Here is a 7,387-nt window from a genome sequence, read left to right on the forward strand (position 1 = left end):
GCAGAAAGAAAAAATATATATATATATATTATGTTTTATGTGTGTGTGTGTTCATCTGAGCCTGCCTTGTCAAGGAAACCCCCCGCTGTGAAAAAACCAAGCCCCGTTTGTCTTACAGGAGTAATTCCCCTTGCAGTGGATAATCGTAGATATCTAAAGGCTATTTCAGAATTTGTTACCAAGGGCTATGGGTGCCGGTATTATTTATAAACGCTATTTAAAAGCCAGATAAGTGTAACGCCGCCAATGGGGGCATCGAAAAGCCGACTGTAAGAGCCCGTTACCATCCGGCCTCTGGCAAACAAAATATGGAAGAGTTCGGAGACACAAGGTTACACTGTCTTCTGCCCCTATCAAATGGGAGGGCCACCGACAAAATTGACCATTCCAGCCTGTAGCTTAAGTTCGTATCCTTCAGTCGCCATATTAGCTTACTGAGTCCCGTGGTGGCGCTTGTTCACGTCCCGAAAAGTTGCGTAATGATTGGAGACACGCAAAGACAATCTTGAGGATGATGCCCCTACATAAGTGAAGACATCTGAGTCCGTGTAAACCTTGCATTGGTAGACGGCGTTTTTGATCTTGGAGTTCGCCGACGTAAATCTTAATCTGCTAGGATTAGTTTCTGAAATTAGAACTGCGTTCCTGTCACTATATTCGTTGCAATGACAGTACTCTGATAGATAGTGGAGAATCAGGGGTTATTCCTATAGTTAATAGTGACGTAGTGGAAAATAGAGTAGTAAGCGGCTGCAGGTCTCGGAACGAATATAGTGACAGGAACGCAGTTCTAATTTCAGAAACTAATCCTAGCAGATTAAGATTTACGTCGGCGAACTCCAAGATCAAAAACGCCGTCTACCAATGCAAGGTTTACACGGACTCAGATGTCTTCACTTATGTAGGGGCATCATCCTCAAGATTGTCTTTGCGTGTCTCCAATCATTACGCAACTTTTCGGGACGTGAACAAGCGCCAGACCACGGGACTCAGTAAGCTAATATGGCGACTGAAGGATACGAACTTAAGCTACAGGCTGGAATGGTCAATTTTGTCGGCGGCCCTCCCATTTGATAGGGGCAGAAGACAGTGTAACCTTTGTGTCTCCGAACTCTTCCATATTTTGTTTGCCAGAGGCCGGATGGTAAACGGGCTCTTACAGTCGGCTTTTCGATGCCCCCATTGGCGGCGTTACACTTATCTGGCTTTTAAATAGCGTTTATAAATAATACCGGCACCCATAGCCCTTGGTAACAAATTCTGAAATAGCCTTTAGATATCTACGATTATCCACTGCAAGGGGAATTACTCCTGTAAGACAAACGGGGCTTGGTTTTTCACAGCGGGGGGTTTCCTTGACAAGGCAGGCTCAGATGAACACACACACACATAAAACATAATATATATATATATATTTTTCTTTCTGCCACCCAACGGTTATCACGGCAGTAGCCACTGACAGCCGAACGATCAAACGCACACACGTACACAAAAAGTGTTTTCTACCCCTACGCCAACACACACATATATAGAACAGTATACACACACACACGTCTCTAAGTAGATTTTTTCTCGCCCCTTATAAAACATCCAATATTCCTTAAATAGTCAGAACTTTATTCTCGGTCACTAAGAACATCTATACACCCTCACCCACATGATTGACCGATGCCTGACCTGTAGAATTCTTCAGCCACCGGTTCTCAGCATACACTGATAAACAGTTTCGCCATGGGCTCTTAGGAGCATAGTTCGATTTGGTTTTTGCTCCGCCTCTGTTCTGTTTTTGTTTCTCTAACGGATTTCCTTTTTTCTTCCTGAAGAGAAAGACACAATATGGTCCCATTATTCAATCGGATTTTGGTAATTGTGCCTTTCGAAACACGTGTAGAATGAAATAAAACGATTTCTGTTCAATCTGCGTTCAGCTCCATTTCCTCAATTCACCAATAATGTTTTAATTTCAATTATCCGCACCAACGCACGGTTGCAACGCCAGATGTTGTACCTCCAACCGTGCTGTTTACTGCTGTGATTTTTGCTACTAAGGTATCGGTTAACTTTTGATTAATCTACAACAAGATTATTCATCTTCCTATTTCACATAATATATATATATATATATATATATATATACACTGTTGTGTCGGGGGAGGGTTATTTTCTTTATATATATATGCTAGTCCCCCCCCCCCCAAAAAAAACAAAAAAAACTATGAACAAACCCTAATTACAACGTGAGCTAGTGGTACATGCAAAATATTAGCAGACGCTCAGGAAAGGAAAGAGAGTTAACAAATGATTCACGTGCAGCTACATTTTGAAATAACCGGAAGGGAATCGGTGAAGAAAAAGTTATTTCTAAGACAGGAGAATGAAAGTGAAGGAGGGATGTGTGTCTATGTGTAGGTATGTGCGTACAAGCTAGACTCTTAGTGTGAGTTTAATATCATGCCTGTGTGTGTTGTGTAGGTGGTGGTTGTGTGAAGTTGTCCGTTTATATATGTATGTATAAAGCGGCGAGTTGGCAGAAACGTTAGCACGCCAGGCAAAATGCGTAGCCGTATTTCGTCTGTCGTTACGTTCCAAGTTCAAATTCCGCCGAGGTCGACTTTACCTTTCATCCTTTCGGGGTCGATAAATTAAGTACCAGTAACACACTGGGGTCGATGTAATCGACTTATTCCCTTTGTCTGTCCTTGTTTGTCCCCTCTGTGTTTAGCCCCTTGTGGGTAGTAAAGAAATATATATATGTATGAGTGAACTTTCTGCCTGTTAGTGCTGTAGGAAGAATTCAGCAGCTTGGTAACAGGTGTGGTGTTACTTCGCGTAGTTGTACGTGGAGCTAACTGTGTGCTCCTGCGTGCGTCTGCATGCGAGTGCGTGCGTGTATGTGCGTGTATGTATGCTGGTGCATGTGTAATTGTGTGCGTGAATGCATGTGTTGTGTGTGTGTATGGCATGTGTGCATTCATGTGCGTGTGCGTACGTGTGTCTGTGTGTATATGCACGTGTACGCGCGTGTGTAGCGGTGTGTACGTGGGGTTATGTGTGCGGTGCGCGTGTATATGTGTTAGGTATGTGTGCATTCATGTGCGATTGTGTGTGCGTGTGTACGTGCGCAGATGTGTGTATGCGTGTGTTTGTATGTGTACGTGTGTGTGCTCATGTATGTGTGTGTTGTGTATGTGAATGTATGCGCATGTTGCGTGTGTCGTGTGTGGGAGGTATATGTGAATTCATGTTTGTACGTGTGTGTATATGTGCGCGTGTGTATGTATCTGTGTGTATGTGTGCGTGTGTGTGTGTGTGTGTGCGTGGAGTTGTGAGTGTAGAGGTATATGTGCGTTTCTGTGCGCGTGCGTGCATATGCGCGTGTATGCGCGTGTGTGCGTGTGTATGTGAATGTGTGTGTGTATACGTGTGCATGTATGTGTCATGTGTAGTGTGTTGTGAGTGTGGAACGTATATGTGCGTTCATGAGTGTGCGTGTGCGTGTATTTGTGCATGTGTGTGTATATGTGTGCATGTATACAGAAATAAAATAAAACATAAAATAAAATAGATAAAAAAGGAAAAAATAAGGGTAGGGTACAATATGTAAAAATTTTAAAAAGTGTATAAAAATACAAAAATTACGGATACAAGATAGAAAAAGAAAAATAGAATAAATTAAAGGGATAAAAAAGAAATTAATACTGTTATAAAAAAATTAAAATTCGACACAAAATAACATTAAAAATTGCAAAACGATAACAGTATGAGAAAGTAATTCGGTATAAAAGAGGATAGAAAAAGAGAAGAAAAGAAAGTAAAAAAAAGTTGCTTTTTTTTCAGGAGGGTGTAGAAACAGTCGTTAAGAGGAGGGTGTTGTGTTGAGTGGGAAAGGAATATGTGTTTGTTGATTGAAAATGTATCGCTCCTCAAGGCGGAGGTGCGAGTGTGGTCCGTGGTACGGGGCGAGGCCAAAAATGGAGATCTTAGATGTAGAGTGGTTGGGCAAGTGCTAATGACTGGCGACGGGTATGTTTGTGCGTGCCCGAACATCTCGTAGGTGTTCTAAAATCAACTTCAGCTGATTGTGAAAAGTGTGAGTAAGAGAAAAGCACGTTTATATGTGTGTGTGTGTGTGTGTGTGTGTGTGTCTGTGTATATATACATATATATATATATATATATATATATATATATATATTTACGGAGATGTACTTGCATAGCAAGTGATTTGATCTGAGATCGTGTGCTGGAACGAAAACAATTGCAGCGTGGAAGGTGTTTCTAAGCCATTTAAGAAACACACAAAAGCCGTTCGATTCACTTCAACATTTAAGTTTAATTTGTCAAAATATTTTCTTCGCTATAAGACCGTGACCTGTTCACTGACAAAAATCCGTGCGGCATCTGAGAAAGTAACAGTTAGTTCGTCATATATATGTACGTATGTATGTGTGTATGTATGTATACACGCATGTATGCATGCATGCATGCATGTATGTATGTATGTACGTACGTACGCCTGTGTGTATGTACGTATGTATGTATATATGTATGTATGTGTGTGTATATGCACGCACATACACACTATAAACTTAAAATTATAAACCTGTAGTGATGGATAGATGTAGACTGACCATTCATCACAACAATATCAAATTTCAACCTCCCCCTGCCGAAACTAGGAAGTGATTTACGACCCTCACCCCCAAAACAAAACTCTAAAACCTATTATCAGACATTTATCTCTATATCACAAAACTTTTGTTTTACTATTACTTATCTTTTTTTTTCTCCCTTATATCTAGTTAGTTCAGGTTAAATATATATACGTATGTATGTGTGTATGTCTGTATGTGTGTATGTATGTAAGTATGTGTGTGTGCACGTACGTACGCATGCACGTATTTATGTATACGCGCACGTATGCATGTGCCTATGTATGTGTGTGCGTACATGTACGTGCGTATGTACGAGTGTGTGTGTATGTAGGTATGTATGTATGTTTGTACTTATGTGCTACGTATGTATGTGAGTATCTAGGAGAATGGGCAGACGCGTCTGTGTGTGTGTGTACATGTGTTTGTGCATGTGAACGCATGTCCGTGTACTGGTATGTGTCCGTCCAAGTTGTGTACATGACTGTTAATTTGTTGAAGGTTGTATATATTCACACATATATGTTTGTATAGACGCACACACACACATATATATATATATATATATATATATATATGTGTGTTGTGGGGGGGGTGTTTGTTCCTCTCATCATCGTCTAACTATGAATGGATACAACGTTCAGGTGCAACTGTGCACATATAACCATATGCATATACGCAAGTACACCCATTTATGTAGACACACTCATAAATATACATATAATCTTAAATTATATACTCATATATTCTTATCCACTTCTATATACATATGACCTATAACACACATACACACACACCCACGCACACACACGCGCACACACACACATACATACAAAATACGACACAGTATACAAGGACAACGGTTAAAAATCGAACATGGATTATATTAACCTATGGGCTCTATTTTTTTATATATACGCATAAATGCACACATATACAATATATACATACATCCATACATGCTCATATGTGCACGCATGTGCATTTTTTTATAGCACCACACACGCACATACGTATCAAACAACGTACGTTCATACGGTTATATATAACTGCACATAAGTGTCTTAGCACCACGCATTGCAACATGTATGTAAGGATTACATGTAAACGAGAGAGAGAGGGGTGGTTGTAGAATGGTCCTCCCGAATGGGAACTGGATGTTATTCCATTCGGATTTTCGGTTGAGAGTAGGTCTGTATTCTTGTATACAAACAGCTTCTGTGACCTGCCTCAACATTGCATCGGTGGGATGTGCTGATAGGATGTTTAACTTAAGTTTCCCTAAGAATCCCTTGTGGCAGTCTACAGCATGTTGGCAGAAGATGGAGTTTGGCTTCCTTTCAATGTAGTTTTCCATGTGTTCTTTGAATTGATCCTTAATACTCCTAGAAGTCTCAGCTATGCATGACTCTGGGTTAGTCGCGCAAGCTCCTTCTTGGTACTCAATTTGGTATACAGTGCCCTTAGTTTTGCAGGTTACATGTGGGTTTGTCGAACATACTGCACAATTACTTTGACGGGTGATTCTATCAAATGGATATGATCTGCATAATGCCGATTTGATAGTCCTACCTGTCTTTTCTACAATTTTGATTTTAAGGCCAGTAGTGCGTAGGATGTTCTTGAATGCCTTACTTTGCTCGTTCTTAGTTGTGGCGTCAACGAACATTACTCCGTGAAATTTCCTGTTATCATACCAAGTATCGTCTCTCATCCTTTTGTTGGTGTCCATCTCTAAACTATTCCAGAACTTGTTGCGGTATAGGGGGCATATACCGTTTTCGTCATCCCTTAGAATGCGTTCGAATCTTGCTTTCGCTCTCTTGTACACTCTGACTCTATCGTCTTGTGTGTCTCCGGAGCGTTGCATTCGGAATATGTAGTGCTGGATGTGTTGTTGTCGTTCTTTTGGTTGGCATAGTGGTGATACATTCCACATTACTCGAATTAAGTCTGCCACTAGGATGTTGAGTTTGGCAGTATTCGACATAGCTGAGTTACTAGGGATTACTAGTGGATTAGCCATCTGTTTCTGATAGTGTGAATGGAGTATACAGGGTTTAATGGTTCCATTAACCATAGCATCTTCTATCCATAGCTCAATATCTAGGACGGGTAATCGTTTACTGGGGTGTTTAGAGGGGTAGTCTATGGTAACTTTTATACTGCTGTGGATAGAGTCAGCTATGTGTTGTAATAGATGTCATCACTTGTTCTTCACTTGGTAGATGGCTCATAACTGTGTCTGTATTATAACATTTCACGACAAGGTCAATGTCGTCGTCGTAACGAGAGTACATAGGCAAGTGGATGTTACGGTTTGCTAGGCAGTTTAAAATGTTTGTCCCACCATACCATGAAGAGGTTTGCAACGTCACCGACGATCCCTACTCCATTAGCACCGCCTTTCGTCTGCTTATACAGTTTGTTGACAAACTTAAAAATATGTGTTTTAAGTGTAATTCTCAGGCTGACACCGATAGAATGTGCGATGGTGGTTCTAATGTCGTGTGCACTTGAAGGTGGGTAGTCCGGCTTCGTCCATCCCTGCCAGGGTTCACTGTGAGTCTTCCTGTATGCTGAGGTAATGGTAGGTGGTCTACCTCGTTTGTTACGAGTGGGACACGAATACAGAAGGTTATTGCGCGATAGCTATTCATTGGTACACGTCAGGGCCAGGAAGAACCCTAGTTCATATACATCCACATTCTTAAATATCATACTACTCTCACTAA

General features: G+C 40.9%; 1 long non-coding RNA gene across 1 annotated transcript; it reads left to right on the plus strand.

Moving 5' to 3' along the window:
* Positions 1-2,325: 2,325 nt before the first annotated feature.
* Positions 2,326-5,069, plus strand: LOC118765588. Its single transcript, XR_005001447.1, has 3 exons — positions 2,326-2,417; positions 3,935-3,940; positions 5,050-5,069. It is a non-coding gene; the product is annotated as an uncharacterized LOC118765588 (long non-coding RNA).
* The last annotated feature ends 2,318 nt before the right edge of the window (positions 5,070-7,387 follow it).

This window comes from Octopus sinensis, linkage group LG12, assembly GCF_006345805.1.
Source record: "Octopus sinensis linkage group LG12, ASM634580v1, whole genome shotgun sequence".
Lineage (NCBI taxonomy): Eukaryota > Metazoa > Mollusca > Cephalopoda > Octopoda > Octopodidae > Octopus > Octopus sinensis.